The sequence below is a fragment of the Passer domesticus genome, chromosome 4 (genome assembly GCF_036417665.1).
Source record: "Passer domesticus isolate bPasDom1 chromosome 4, bPasDom1.hap1, whole genome shotgun sequence".
NCBI lineage: Eukaryota > Metazoa > Chordata > Aves > Passeriformes > Passeridae > Passer > Passer domesticus.
The window spans coordinates 20,839,670-20,856,543 of record NC_087477.1 but is presented as its reverse complement, the minus strand read 5'-3'; the positions used below and the strand labels follow the sequence as shown (position 1 = coordinate 20,856,543).

At 37.9% G+C, this 16,874-nt stretch overlaps 1 protein-coding gene across 3 annotated transcripts in view; it reads right to left on the bottom strand.

Annotated features, from left to right (window-relative positions):
• Positions 1–16,874, bottom strand: part of PCDH10 (protocadherin 10) — a 237,785-nt gene that overhangs the window by 92,754 nt on the left and 128,157 nt on the right. For 2 of the 3 annotated variants that reach the window (XR_010360721.1, XR_010360723.1), the window contains exon 6: positions 6,043–6,105. The exons of the other annotated variant lie outside the window; for it this stretch is intronic. The gene's annotated coding sequence lies outside the window, so the exon portion shown is untranslated. The remainder of the gene's footprint in view (positions 1–6,042; positions 6,106–16,874) is intronic. 3 annotated transcript variants of the gene reach the window in all.

The following is a 16,874-nucleotide window of genomic DNA, read 5'->3' as shown; positions in this document are numbered from 1 at the left end:
GAAAACATGAACATTAGTACTTCCTTTACAAAAGTCTCATTACTAACATTACTAACCCATTGCAGTGTATCACCACTGTAAACACCTACATATGCTCTTGCTTTGTTCAACTCAAAAAGACATGCTGGCATTAAAATTGTTGCTTAGGCCTGCCTTATTTGTATTTATGTATTCAGGAATACCCTAAAGTGAGTAATTTTTTTCAGTGGTATTACAGTGATTTAACCAAAACATATGCTTGTCCTTCATCTAAAGTGAAATTTTTAGTCTCTAAAAGGAGGAAACAGTCTCAAAGGACAAGAGAAACACCCACACTTTCAGTTGAAAGTTGTCTTTAGAAGTGTCAGTGTTTTGTCTAGTCATCTCAGCACACAACCTGTGTCTCAATGAACTATTTATAAATTAACCATAGATAGCTAAGGCATTAAAGAAGGTCAAAATGCAATATTATTATTTAGTTTGAATGAAGCAGTTCCAATGTATAAAAATATTAATTTATCTGATTGTATTTTGATGCATCTGAACAAGCTATAGATTTTTACTCCAAGGGTTTCAACCATGTTTTTCCTAATTCACTTTATTAGCTGAAGGCAACCCACAATTTAGTATGGCAAGACTTTAGTGCCCAAGACTGCCAGAAATTATGGTCTGTAAGATCGTGCACAACACCACTGCTCAATCAGGCATCCCTGTGCCACCAAATTGGAAACTCAGGCCCCTTCCAAGAAAACAAAGATTACAGCAACTACTTCATAGGGAAAAATCTGGATTGGCAAAACCCAAGAAATTTATTTCAAAGTGACAAAGTGGATCACAAAAAGGTAAATTTAATTTTGGAGCTCTCTTTTTAGAAATACATCCTTTTTTATTTTCCTTAGCAAGGATGTCTAATTGCAGGTTTTAGGCAAACAGAGCTTAAAAAAATGGATTAATGATGACACTCCTAAAATAAGGGTTCTCTTCAATGTGGTGCTTTCATCTCAGCCATAAAACATGATAAAAGGCCTGAGATGAGACAACAGGGCAGCTAAATTCATTAAAAGACAAATTAATGAATGGCATCAATGATGTAAGCTTACAGAATCCATGCAAGCTTACAGAATAGCAAGTAATTGAGACCCAAAAGCTAAAAGTTCAGCAGGCAAAGATGAGAATAAAGCTTACAAGCCTTTCTTCTTAAAGAAGACAATGTAATCCATGACACCTGAATACCAAAATAATGGTTCAGTACTCCTCACCTCTCACAGAGAGAGATTTTGTCTGAATGTTGCTATGCACTGGCCTATGAGTAAGAAAAGCAAAGCTGCTTCTCTTTCACATGAACTACAGTTCAAGCACCAAGCTGGGAGTTCATTGGTGGGAAGACTCTGGTTTTGTTCTGTACTTGCCTAAGTTGTAATTATTTGTGTCTTCTCCTAGAAACCAAAAAAAAACCCCCAAAAAAAAAAAAAAACCAAAACAACAAAAAAAAAACATTTTGCATTAGCTAAACCAGATTTTAAAAAATAATATTTGATGGTGCAATTTTGGGGAAGTATTAGAACAAAATAAAAAGTTTTCTTATTTTTAGAAAATACATATATATATATATATATATATAAAAATAAATACAAAATTATATTCATATACAGAAGAGGGAAAAAATATCATTAAGTTGTTTTTTTCTTGGACCAAAAAAACAAGATAAAAAGAAGGGTCCAGAGTGGATGATAAACCACCATTAGACTAAAGGCAAATTGTAGATTGTGAAAGTAGTATGATTCAATTAAAAAAACCCTGCAGCCCAAGGTATTCTTACAGATGATATCACTCCTACTACCACAGTACCAGTTTCTGGTGCTAGTGCAAAAGAAAATGAGAAGAGAGATCCACAGCAATAACAGGGGTATGTGCAGACCCTCAAACAAATTAGAACTGCACTACACTGTACAACTGGTAGAACATCATTCTGAATTAGTACAAACACAAATCCAGAATTATCCTCAGTTTTTCCAGGCATGGCAATCTCAGCATCATCTTTTTGCAAAGATAATTTAAAATGCCCACCGAGCACTGAATTGCTAGAATAAATGTTGATATTGTGCTAAATCTTCATCAGCAGGGAGATAAACTTTTATTGCATCTCCTACATTTTCAGTGTAAGTAAAGCAAAAGGACATCTGGATAGAGGGATGCACGTGGACTTTAATTCCCCAAAACTGTGCTGCAGCAGGACTGGCACAGCTCCAAAGTAAGAGATTTCTCACAGCTGCACAGAGACTATGCTGCATCACTGCGAGAGGGAAACACAAGGCACTATGTGTAAAATTCAACCAGTTTTAGGGGTGCTTTTACGCTCTCATGTTAGATTGGTGATTGACATGCAGCTTAGCCCCAAACTAATCAGACTCCCACTTTGCTTGCCTGTTGGCCTCATCTAAAATCCAGAGCAAAATGCAATTAAGCAGAGAAACCAGTGCTGGAAATGACCTCTAGCCTGGCCTTAATGGGGTGTGTCTTGCCAGGTTCGGTTCCACCTTTGTCTTGGCCTTCCTCACACCCTCCCTGTACTGTATTTCATCTCTATATTATTCCCAGGTCAGCTGTGCCAGCTTCAACTCTCTATTCACAATTTTCTTCTTTCCCTTCAGTTTGACCAGTCTGTCCCTACTGAGCCATTCCAATGTCTCACATTCCTTGACCAGTTTCTTGCTTCTGGGAATTGCTAGCTCTTGCACTCTATGAGAGACTTCCTTAGAGATCTGCCAGCTCTGTACCACTCCCTTGTCCCTGAGGGCAGTCTCCCAGGGAGTCCCACTGGCTGTAGGGCTGGAAGTCTGCACTCTTAAAGTTCAGAGGCCTAACATCACACCTCACCTGACACATATCCCTCAGGATGATCAGGATGATCAGTACACCTCTGATGCCTGATCACTGCAGCCCAGGCTGCCTCCAATCCTTGTGTCCCCAATAGCAGTGGTGACCAACAGACTCAGAACCACCTCCCCTCTGGTAGGGCTGTCTATTGCCCTGCTCAAGAAGCTACTCTCCATGTGTTCCAGGAGTCTCCTGGCTTGCCTACAGCTCGCTGTGCAACTTCCAGCAGATGTCAAGGTGGTTGAAGTCTCCCAGCAGGACAAGAGCCTGCAAGAACAATACTTTCTGCAGCTGGAGCAAGAAGGCTTGGTCAAACACCTCCCTTTGTCAAGGGCCTGCAGTCAACCACAAGGTTCTCTTTGGTTCTGGGCTCTCTGATTCCTACCACAAGCTTTCAAACTCCTCATGGCTGTTCTTCAGAGACAACTCTCCACACACCATCTCAGTGCCCTCTTGATGTAGAGGGCAAGTCCTCTGCCCCTCCTTCCTCTCCTGTCTCTTCTGAACTGCCTGCAGCTGTTGATAGCCACACTCCAGTCATGGGATTCATCTCACCAGACTTCAGGAATGGCAATGAGGTTGTAGCTTTCCAGTAGTACTGTGTTTTTTAGTATTTTTTGTTTGCTGCCCATGCTGTGTGCATTGGTATAAAATGCACAGCATAAAACTTCAGCTGGGCTGTTGGCTGTGTCACCTTCCTACAGAAACATCCCTTAATTCCTCTGAGATAATTCCCTGGTGTTTCCCTGCTAGTTATCTCAGGAGTCTTCCTGGATTGTCTCCATAGGACCATGTGGTTGCTGGTTGTTTTGTTTTTTATCTAGCAAACTTTCTTTACTTACATCTTCCTTATTGGCAAAGGCTAGTGGTTAAAACTAAAAGTGGAGTAACTCACACTGCAGTGTCTGCCCCATAAATTATCTTAAACCAAGACACTCGCATTGTACAGCTTGCCAGAGACAAGCCTGATACTGTCCTTCTTCCTCTTCACATCCAGTTTAAAGCTGTGCCAGTGACACCCACTAGTTCCTGAGCAAAGTCTCCTCCCTCTACTGAGAAAAAGGGAGTCACATCTGATACCGCCATACTTGGTGCTGCACAGACCATTTCATAGTCAAGCCCCAAATTTTGTCTTTTTTCCTTTGTGAACTTTACGTACTCTCCCTGTTCTCTGAAGCAGTTTGACAAGACAGCACCCACCAGGCTTCTGTGAATGTCTCCTACTTCCAAAACTTTCCCCCAGCATGGAGCAGAGTACTACAAGCTTTGAATATGTCAATTACTTAACCCTGCCTGGCAGTGCATGACTCTGTTCACCCCTGTATATGTTTGGAAAAGCACCATGCCAGAATCTCTGATTTCTTGGGTTGTGTCTGGGCATCCAGGCACTGCTCAATTACACAACTGAACTTCAAGGTGCTCTGTGCTGAGGCCAGGCAGAGACATCTTGCTCCTGCCCTGTAAGATACCTGCTTTGCTCTCCCTGCTTGTCCATCTCTCTCCTTCTGTTACACTTTTCTCTAAGGTGACTGACATGTGGCACTGAGTCAACTTACTGACAATAGTGCCTTCCTGCACATTTCATGTGACCAATCAGAGCCAAAAAAAAAAAAAGACTAATGAGGCACTGGAATGGATAATAAAAACAGAATTACTTGTCCTGCTTCAGATCTAAGGCAGTTACTGATCTGGAGACATTAAGACATTTCCCTGTAGAAGGACTCTATAAATATCTCAACGGGTGATTTCTAGCTGCCTTTGAAGTGTCAGGCACTTTACATTACCAGAGATTCCTCTGCATTAGGCAGACAGATGTGATATAACATATTAATCCCAAGAGGTGGATTGCTATATCCCCTCTTGGCACTCTCCTAAAACTCAACAGAAAGGAGTGAACTTAAAGCAAACTGCTTTGAAGATGTTTGTTGTCACTTCATCCATTTAGAGAGGAATGGTGTCAAAGCCAAATGCTGTATTGCTGGAATCTGCAGGACAGCCTACAGCAATGCTCAGTGCTATTTCTTACATTTGTTCTGGAACTGCAAGGGCTCTCCAAGTTACAAACAGTGCAGGTTTGTGCCACGTTACACCTCTGCAAATTTTTCAGGAGAGAAAGCTTAATGTCGTACTTGGGATCAAGGTGCTACTGGGTTAAGACACTGTGACAACCAAAGGTTGACTTAAGCCAGAAGAGCTTTCACTGCAAATAAAGGATCTGTGGGGTTTTTTCAGGTTTTTTTTTTGTTTGTTGGTTTGTGGGTTTTGTGTTTTTTTTTTTTTTTTTGGGGTGTTTTTTGTTTGTTTGTGGATTTTTTGTTGTTGTTTGGTTTGTTGTTGTTGTTGTTGTTGTTTTGTTTTTCTTTTTTTTCTTTTTTTTTCTTTTTTTTTTTTTTTTTTCTACAGAGAGTACAAGGTCTCCAAAAAGCTGCCAGAGGAAGAAAAAAGGCAAATGGCTACATGGTGACCCAAGCCTTCCTTGCTGTGGTTACCCTGCAATTCCCCTGAAGACCTGCTCTATCACAACTACCCAAGGCAGCAGGGTAGCAAGAGGAAAAGATCCCTTCTGTCCCCAACCACATTCACACCCACAAGCAAAGAACACATAATCCCAACAGAAATCCCCTGGAGCATGGTGCACATGATTCAGGGGTTTATTGACTATGATTATTTGTGAAAGAGATATATTTGGGGTTTGTGCTACAAAAGCAAAAACCAAAATCTGACAGCCTCTATAGACTTGCAATTACTATACTCAAAGTGCATCTGTGTTTATGAAGCACAAATAATAGAAACTCTTGTCTAATTTGTTTCTTTCCCTATCTTGAGATAGGAAAAGGCACTTAAGCCCTTATTTCCAAAGGTTTCTGTCTTCTATAAGTCACTTAACTCCCACTGAACTTGGTACTTAACTGCCATAGAGAAGCTGACATTTAGGTTTTATCTAGACAATTTCTGAAAATACCTTCAACTCCCTGGAAAGTAAAGGAACAAACATTAGTGGCACCCCTTAAAAATGGAGAATATTTGAGGAAGTCAGGAATAATCAGAAACAGCCAAGCCTAATGCAAGTTTGGAGGAATGAAGCCAGCTTAAGAAAATTAACAGTTTAAATAACACAGTGAAACAATAAAGCTACACTAGAAAATGAAAATAAACAACAGGGAGCTCACATTATTTAAAATTTACCTTGGCTGTATATATTTTGATTGTGGCTATCCACACCAAAATCAGCTCTACTCTGGATTTTACCTGTTTATTTAAATTGAGATGGTTAAAAGCACATATAATTTTATTCTCTTTACAGAAACAAATAAAATTGCAAAAAAATCAAAAACAAGTAGAATGTGAAATTATGACAGAAAATTTCCAAAGACTTCTACAGATGTTTTTAGATGCCTTTATATTTTTACTTCATTTTATGAGTCACTTGTTATACTTCATCACCTCTACTTTGCTTTGTATTTATAAAAAAAGAATACAGTGTCAGCTTTATGTCATGGTGTTGGATGCATCTATATCTGTTCACTTGCATGCAATTCAGCTCAGCACCTATGACCTTGTGTCCTTCCATTTTCATAGCAATATTACAGTTCAATCACAACCAGACAACTTTACAAGACATTCAGAATGCCTACAAAACCTGTGGTCCTCTCTCTCCTTTCTTCCTCCCCATCCTTCATTGAAAATTGTTATTTGTTTTTTATACAGAACATTCTGCAATGTGTACCTGGGTGATAGCAAGAAAGGAGAAAACAAGCTCTAGCAACCACACAAAATTCATGTGCCAGTTAATTGGACATTTCCCACCAGCTGCATTAAAAGTATTTGGAAGTTGTTAGGGAGCTATTTTTTTTCTGATTTACAAAAACCCAAAACAAACAAATAAACAAAACAATGAAAACAAACAACCCCCCCAAACCCACAAACAAACAAACAAAAAAAAGCAATAAAAAAACCCCAACCAACAAAACTCAAAAAAATAAACAAACAAAAAAACCCCACCCCAAGTAAATAAACAAACCAAATTTGTTCTGCCAGACAAAATATCCCCCAAATCTTCCTTTTACAAGCAATCACTGCCACAAGAGGGGTCTACCTCTGCACACTCTGTCACCAATTCCCAGCTCTGTGCATGGCTGCAATTTTAGGAGTATTGTGGTAAAAACTGGCACCAATTCTATGTATAAAAATTTTATGTTGTTTTGCAGAAACAAGTAAAAGAAAAATTTTACCCCTTCCTTTCTTATATAACAGGTGTTCAAAAAATAAGCATGAACAATGCTACTCAGTCCCTCAATTCATCACAGGAAAAAAACAAAAAACTCCAAAAAATAAACAAAAAAACCCCAAAACCACTAGTTCCTTTAGGTTGAAAGTTATTTCCCATCAGATTTGTCAAACATATCCCTCAGATTAGATGAGACAAGAAGTCCTTGTGAATGGATCAGTAAGCTCATTCAAACTATTCAAATAACTTCTACAAATGTCAAGTTTTAGAAAACAAGAGCCTGTGCAGAATATGCCTATACCGTTTCACTTTACAAAATATGCTTCAGAACCCGATCCTCTGATACTGTTTTTATTAAAACCACAGCACTAGCAATCACTGCCAGGAAATGGTGCTGATCTGAAAGCTCTAGCTGTATAAAGCAACACCTTCAGAGAGGAGGAATATTTATTATTAAAAAGTGCTACAAAACCCTGTGATGTAAAAAAGAAAGCTGTGTACCTTCTTAGAGAGAACTGCCATAATCCTGCTGAGGAACATTTGTGTGCGGAGCTGAACTACCCATGTAAGGCTGGCCAAATGTTTGATTAAATTCTCAGAGTAAGCTCTGGATCCCCACACAAAACTCTGGTAGACTGTTCTTAATGTTAACCAGGTGTCCAGAAGCAGATGAGTACCCTTCTGAGGAGTCCTTTTAATATAACAGTTTAAAGTAAATAACCATTTTGAAGTACCATATAAAGAGAGGGTTTGGTTTGTTTTTATGTTTGTTTTTTTTTTTTTTTTCCCTAAAGTAAAGCTCAGTACCATATAAAGAGAGTACCATATAAAGAGAGGGTTTGGTTTCTTTTTACGTTTTTTTTTTCCCTAAAGTAAAGCTCAGTGCTACTTAAAAGCTACATTAAATTAAGCGAATTTGGGCTGATGGGTGTTGCAGTTGTATTGAAAAATAGACTCTCATTACACTGATGGGAATGCACTTTCAAAAGAAATTTGTAATTTGTAATAACCATGAGCTACAGTAATCAAAGTTTTGGTCTGGTTTGTTTTTCGTTGTTGTTTTTTTTTTTTTTTTTTTCCCCTTGGTTTTGTTTTTTGTTCATGTGTGGTTTGGGTGGGGATTTTTTGTGTGGGTAGGGCTTTGGATTTTTGAAGGCAGAACTAAAATTTTCATATGCCTTTTCAAATCTATATTCAAGGTGTTAGACTCACAGGAGAAACCATCCAGTATGCAGGGTTACACAGAACAAAATGAAACAGGCACGCACAAAAGCAAAAGGTTTTGGCTTCAATCCCAGCCACAGGTGCTGGGAGCTCAGAAGCCTCATGAATTTGAAGCACTGAGGAACAAGTTGACCATGAACCATCCAATAACTCACCAACAGCACTCTTCCAAGGCAGGGCTGGCAGGAAGGAGGGCTGGCTGCAGTGCCCCCAGTGCTCCCTTCCCAGTCCTTAAGAAGCAGCTCAGGCTCAGTCCAGGGAGTTTCTCAATTTGCTCCTACCAGTCACAGTGACAACAGCACCTCGTGCACCAAATCACCTTTTCTGTAATCGCTCCACAATGCAATTGTGCCACAGATGTGTCTGCAAAAGCCTCCCTATGCTTGTTTCCAGCTTCTTAATTATGAAAGACCTCCTAATTGGTTTTCCTCATTTGGTCAACTCAAAAGGAAAAGTGCCTAGCAATACAGCTCTGAGTGCTTTATTTAAATTTCACTTTAATATCCAAAAGAATCTTTTCACATCCTCAAGCATCCAGACAGAATAAATATGGCTCCCAGTTCTAAGCAGGGAGCTTTTTTCTTGCTCACTAGCTTGCTTATGACTATACAATTTAATTAACATTTCTGTAGTACTTTTTCTGCCAGATAGCGACTTCTTTCTTCAACTTTGCTTTTAAAAAACACTATATAATAAATCACAAGGGAAAAATCTTTATTTTTAATTTTTCCATTTATGTATTTAATGAACATTATTGAATTTTTGCCAAGTATTTATTGGAAACTTAGAATAAATATCTGCGAACTACTAATTCATTTCTGTCTGTGAGGATGAAGTGTTCTGCTGACACCAGAATTTTAATAAAAATTAGCTCTTTTATTAGAAATCTGCTCTTCATTTTCAGTAACATTATAAAAGGCTGAGTTTTAAACTAAGCTAAAAATCAAAAGCTGTTTGCTTTTTTTTTTTTTTTTATTGAAGCTTTTCCATCCTTTGAATATAACAAGTTTTGAGGAAACCTTCAAAAACACAGACTGCAGAATGCCATGCCAGGCCTACTACTAATTAGTGCTCTGCACTGGATTTGGAGTTTTCAGCAATGAGGACCAGGCTGGCCTCTTGAACTGCCTTAGTTATGCCTGCAGTTCTCTCTCTGAAGCACGCATTGTGCAGATGAAGCTGCTGCATTTTGATGCACAGCTCCTTAGATCTTTTCCATGCCTCGCTGCTGGGAGGTCGTACTTCCCAGCTGACCCGTGATAGGTGCACCAGTGGTCCCATTTCCCCATTTCATCAAAGTTTCAGTCCTCTCTTGGTACCCTTTGTTCTCAGTTATTAACCTACCTCTCTGACAGAGCTGTTCATGTTCCATTTGAGGATAGGCATATTTCAGCTTTAATGGCCTAAATAGAAGAAAAAGTGAAATACTGGCACAAACACCAGAACTCTACTCACTCCCAAATTTCTCTGACATATGCCCATTAAACAGCTATTGTTAGCAAGTTGGCAGGGGTATCTTGAGTGATAAAATAGGATCTACTTTATCACAGACCTCTAAGGCATGGTATTGATTGTTTAATTATGAAACACAACTAGACTTCTTTAAAAAAAATGTGAAGCTGCTCCTTTGTGAAGAAGTTCTGTTATCCTCCGAGTATTTCATCAGTAGAGTGAAATAGAATTCAGTATTTAGCAGCATTATTTCTTTCTTGATGAAATTTTGACAGGATCAGGTCCATTAAAATAGAGCTTTTAGTGCACAATCCTTTATGCCTGTGTGTAAACTACCATAGTTATCTGAAGTTTTCACACTTATAATGTATCTAAAGCATCAATTATAAATCAAAGCATTCAACATTCAGTAGGTTTCAAATTATGAATGCTCTTGATCATATTTCATCTTACAGCTCCTTTGACAAACTATATGACAAAAGATTTTTTTTTAAAGCCTAATCTTTACTAAATAATTGGCTATGTAATTGTTATGTTTTTGCATTTATGAAAAGGAACTGTGCATTTTCATTCTGAATTTTTTCTAGGCTAAGGAAACCACAAAACCAAAACAAAAATTGAAACCACACTTTGCTGCCTGTGAAGGGGTCCTTCCCACAATATCCACAGACTCATGACAGGCAAAAGCTAAATATGCCAACATAAGAATAAAATTATGATTTGGTTACTTGGCATACATGTAGTCCTATATCAGATGCACTTTAAATGGAAATTACAGCTTGGCAAGTACCAGTGCAATGTTTTTTTCATATAGAGCCCTGACTAGAAGTAAAGTTTTGAGAAAGTAAGTTTATTTTTTGGCCATCACAAATTCTTCATTCGAGATGTGAATATTGACTGTGGCTAGGCTGTAGGCCAAATTTATGAGTTGAAAATAAATCTTGATATTAAAGAATATAAATATCAGTGTTTGGTGGAAGTCTGTGCACGTAAACATACATTTTTGCTTTAAGTTGGGCTAGATGTTTTCCTGCCTCAGGAACTGCCCTGCACATCCCTGCAGTTCTTCACATCATCCCAGGCTAAGGATTGGCACCTGGTGTGAAATGCTATATCCTCTCTTCTGCAACCAGAAAGAATGAGAATTGTGGCATATTGGTGTCACAAAGCACTCCTGGTTTCATTAGCAGCAGCAGCACAATGAGCAGGCTGGTTTGTGAGAAACATGCTCATCACATGTAGAGCACAGACTGTGCTGTTCATGTCACGGCTGCTCTTCCCTGGTATTGACCTACCAGAATTAACTTCAGCTTTCTTCATCTCTCCTCTAAGAGAAATAGTAACTATTTCTCAAGAAACCTCATCTTCTTTTCTGGTCTGCTTTTCTACAATTAGGTTTTTTGGTTGGATTTTTTCCTTTTTTTTTTTTTTTTTTTTTTTTTTTTTGGGACAGGGTGATGCTTTGACCAAGGTATTTCCTATTTCCTGCAGTCTAAGAGAGCAAGCCTATTTTTACGCTGTAATCAGCTGTGGAAATCTGAGATGAGATTCACTGTTTGCTGAAGCAAGTGGACAGCCTACCTTTGATCTGAACAGATGAAAATCCTGACCTTTTACTTGCAAGTTTTCACTCCCAAGGAAAGCCAGGAATGACTAGAAAAGCTCAACCCAAAGTTATAAAGCCCTATTTTGGCCCATTTTTTCATTTGTGTCTTCTTTTTTCCTGTCTGTGTCGTCCTGATACCTTTCTGGGTTTGTGGGCGATTCTTTGATTTGAAGACAAAATCTTTTAGTATATCTAGAGGAGACAGACATGAACAAATCACATCTACTTTTTACTGGAGTTGTCCTGAAGGATGACCACCATGAACAGTCACGCAGATCATAATGTTTTGGTTTTAACCATATTTTTTTAACTTTTACTCCTCCAAATTAATGGATACCTACCCAGCAAAGGGCATTTGATATTCTGATTTCTTTTTGTTGTTTACTGGAAAATTTCATAAACATGGCTTTGTAATTGCACAAATTAGCAGGCCTTTGCTTATGTAAAATTGATAACTTCTGGTGGCACATCTTAACTGTAGCACTTCCTAAAAACTAAGCACTCCACTTTACATCCTTTTTAATGAAATTATTAAAGTGTATGTATCTATAGGGTTGTGTATAGGGTACTGGTAAAGTGCAGACAACTGTATTATGTAGAAAAATCCCTAGTTAATTAGCACATTAAATTTAAGTGTAGTTCAGCACTCTCCAGGTTACCAGATTATTTGATTCAAGTTTTGTCAATTTAGCAATGCTTATTTCTTCTTTGATCAAACCCAAGACCTTTCAAAACAAGATTAAAAATAAAATTTGAGACAAAATTTGCTGTTCTGATGACATCATGTACAGCCAGACAAACGATTCAACTCCCTAAATGGGGTTTTAAGCAAACTTTGCAAATATATGCACTTCGATGCTCAAGTGTTTGCCTATATTCACCAAGAACCTGAAATTACTCCAAAGTGAATTAATTTCAAGATTGATAACCTCTCATGTGCCACTATAATTAACTGATCATCAGATCTGTCTGAAGCATCACATTACTTAGACCTGCACAGTCTGCAAACAACCAGTCTTTCAAACAATTTACAGCATTAAGGATAGCTAAGATTCACTTTAAGAGTTAAGGAAAGTTGTGCTTTAAGCAGTAATATTTAAACACAGAGCAGAAAAAAAATATAAATCACTCTAGAAAAATATTGAATTTAGGTGAAATGCCACAGATTGACTATTGATAGTCTTTACTTTCCCCCACATGATATCTTTTAGATTTGATACCAGTGTTTCTGACAATGAAACAATGCATAACAAGTGCAGTTAGGGCAAATTTACAGAAGTTTATGCAAGTAAGGAACTACTTACTGAACAATTAAAATTGTGGGAAGTGGGTGTTTTATTTGTAATTTTCTACAACAAGACCCTGGGGATGCATTAGACTAATGATTCAATAATCATTAAGAGCTTAGAAGTATGGAGCCTTAAAAAAACATTCTTATTGAAACATCACAGTTTTAAACAGAACAGCAGTGTATTGTGGATTCTCTTTTTCTGACAGAGTACTCTTCCAGTACTCTGTGAACTTCAGGAGGTACTGGGAGCAACACTTTAAGAAAGTCATGATATTTTTAATTTCCCAGAACACTTTTCATGTACCCCTTATATGGCATTTGAATGTTTCTTCCATGTTACTTCAGACAGATCCTATAATGCATTAAACTAGAATTAAAAAAAAAAAAAGTTATCCCTTCTGATGTTTCAACTATAGCTCAGATGATGCCTCATAGATCTGCTGGGAATGTGTCCAGTGATTCCTGAACCTCTTGAACTTTCTCCCCATACAGGCTTTTGCTGCTACCCCCCATAGAAAGCTACTTGTGTTACACTTTCTGTGCACTCTGTTGAGAGGGGCACCAAGGAAATCTATTCTTTCAGCAGGATTAAGAAAAGACACAAGAAGTTAAATGTTGCCCATTAAGGAATTGGTACTTATTGTAATTTTCAAGCTTAGGGTTGTGGTTTATAAATATATTTTTTCTTCTATTTATGCTAGAAAGAATGCTGCCCTTCATCCATAATGGAAATACACACCCAAGTTAGTGACCTTTTAAATCTCAGATGATGCCAGCACAGGATACAGACATACACTTAGTACAAGATGCTGTGTCTAACTATCATGCTTTCTTTAATTCTCTGTACCAAACTGATGGTGAAAGAGTTCAGATTTTTAATTTATCAGCTGGTCAGTGAAATGAAAAGTGAGATCAAACATGCTGAAATGTTGCCTATCACTATAATGAAAGTGTTTAATTCAGAAAAATTGCCATTTGCATTGTTTGAAACTGAAATACTGATCATATTTCATTTGCAGGAGGAGAGAGAGATATCAGCATTATTGATAGAAATAGTTGCTATGAGAGACTGGAGAAAATATGTGGGAGGGGACAGGGCAAGTTCTGCAGCAGCAGGACAATGCACTGCTCCACAGCACCTCACCTTGGAGTCTCTAGTCCAGCCCAGCAGTGTTCCAGCCACGGGCACACTGGAAGCAGTGTCCCACAGCCCACCCTGGAGCCCCAGCCCAGCCCCAGAGCTGCTGGGTGACCAGAAGGCTCATCTGGGGGGAGGGGGTGGCCACAGGAGGCCAGAACAGATAAAAACCCCTGCCCTGAGACACACATGGTCACATCCCTCTTGTTGTGGGATTTTTATGGCAGCTGAGATTGTGCTAAGATTCAAGAGGCAGAAGTTATGTCTTACTTTTCATTCTTTCTTTCTCTTCTATTCTTAATTTTTCCTTCTTGATGGATGGTAATCTAAAATTGGATGGGTAGAATTTGCTAAGCTGATGCTCAGTGAAATGATTAAGGTTGATTGAATGTTTTGCCTTAAGTCTTCCAAATTTCTGATCTTCTAAATCTTGCCAGTAAAGTTTGGTTTTTAACCTCCTGTTTAAAAAAGCTGTTGCATTTCTCCTGTATGCCTATTTCAAAGAAAAATAGTATCTGAAGCCTCTATTAAATAAACTCACCGAGCATGAACTGGGGCCCTACAGTTGATAATGGACAAAGTGATATCAAACAAGTCATCCCAAACAGATATTTTGAATTTCCACGGTTTTGAGATTATATTCTAAGTCCTTCTGCTCTCACATCTAGAGTGATGATGTTGTTGTGGCAGCTCAGAGGAAAACCAGCATAAACCAGTAGTGGAATAATCTCTTCCCCCATCCCCAAATATATGCTGTGTATACCTGCACACTGCAAACAGCATATTGTAGTATGTATGCACTACAAACCACTGTGATACATTTCCTGTAATCTCCAGTTCTTTCTGAAGATTTCTTTTCTTTACATGTGAGTAAGCAAACTCATATTCAAACATAAAAAAGGTTCAGATGTTCTGACACCATTGTCTAAATACAACTTAATAATAGTTGTGAAATGCAGGGTTATCCTCTGAATATAGATCTAACTTCAATAGAGCAATTGAAACTGAAAATATTTATGAACAGATGTTAACCAAGTAGAAAATACCACATGCACTGTTTCACAGCTTTGAAACCAGGCTTTACACATGTGAAGGTGATCTGTGCAATTAGCCCTCAAATATTTTAACACAGACAAGATAAATATTATGGGACCAGACTGAAAAGAGAAGGGTTAATTAGTGCTTTTCCTGAGAAACCCAGGGTTAATTGCTCCACAAATCTGAAATATAAATCTGACCATTCACAGTCACTTTTTAATTGGAGATTTAGACTGAGTTTCTGCAATATTGTATCTACACAAGTGAAAGCAAAATCCAGCTTCATAGCTTACCTCAGGATAAAGCCAGCAAAATCTTCAAATTATTTTTGCATTATACAGCTGGAGCAATATATGAATTTTTATACTTTTCATTAGAATTTAGCAAACACAAAACCACTATCTGGATACTGAAGAAGGAATTCTGCTTTTTTTTTTCTTAATCCCAAGGATTCAGCAGGAGAAAAAACTCCAAACCCTTCACATTTTCCTTACTCCTGTTAACTTCAAATGTGACCAAAGTTGCTGAACAAGACAGATTCACAGATGGAAAACAGTAGAAGACAGAACACTCTTCCAGTCATTTGGGTGTACAGAAGGCTCAAATTCTAATGCCAAGATTTCAATATTAGAACATTAGAATTGGATGAAATACCCAACAGGAAGGCTTGAGTAATTAGAAAAATAGATGGAAATCTAAGCAGCAACCAAGACACCAGATTTATATTTTATCACTAGCATAGTTCCATGTTAAAACAGCCTGTGGGGTGGAATAATTTCTCATGGATCATGAATCAGCTGCTTTTCCACAGTGTGCAGTTTTCAAGTTGGTCCTACAACCAGGACTAATGGAATGGCACTCAGTAATTGAAGCAGATCTACACAGCCTTTTGGAATTGGACTGATTTCTATTCCAGTTGCTTTGGGAACTAACCAGATCATCACAAAAAACTGATTAAAAAATTTATCAGAGTGACATTATAGAGTTCCTGCTTAATACACTGAAGCACTGAAGGTCTGATCCTGCAGTGCTTATTCCCATGAGCAATACTTAATGAAATGCCCATTCCTGCTCACCTAAAAAGAATAATTCATGAGCAAAGATTTCTCATTTAAGTATTTACAAGAAGAGGTCTTCTCTTTGACCTTTCAATTACATTATCATATATACTTAGAAGTCATGGTATTAACAGCCATATTTTATGGCTTTATATTTACATATTCTAAGTGCTTTAAAAGTTACAAATTGATATGGTGGTAATCATTTTCCTCACTTACTTCACTAACACTTGGAAAGTAATTTCAGAGAACTTTCACTTCTAGCATTAACTTCGGTTTCTATGGAATACATGCTGACCTTAGCAGTACTACTAGTGTTCAGGATTAAATAATGACTAGAAGGTGATTTCTGTTAAAGTCAAATGAATAAAAGTAGGATGAGACTCCAAATCAAACCATAATCCTGACTGCCTCATATAGGTAAAATTAGATTTTTCTGTAATGAACACTATTTATGTCGCTCCTGTACTCTTAAATATTTCAATTATCTGCACTGATAGAAAAGAGCAAACCTTCATTGATCTAAAACATTATTCTATAACGTGCAAGAATTATTTAGGATTTGACAGGCATACACTGGTTATTAGGTTTTTCAGGGAACATGGAGTAGCCAGAATGAACATCCAGCATCACACAAGCATTCTGATCCAACACACAGTGTTTAGGGAGGATGAGAAATATCACTTAAAAAGCCAAGGCTTGGACATTATGTCTTTCAGATATTAAAAATAATTTTAGAAAACAGTTTTTATTCAGAGAGTGAGAAAAATCTGAGTACAGGTAATGTGTGACTCCAGGCAATAAGATGATAGGATCATTGCTGTACCTGTCCCTGGAGCTGATGCCCACCCCTGGCAGAAGTATTACATATGCCAGAGGCAATGTGAGTGGTCTATAATACCATCTATAAAGCCCTTTTCTTCTTTCATACTTCTCATAATTAAAGGAATGAATTGCCTTTCTTGCCTATTTTGTCTACCTGT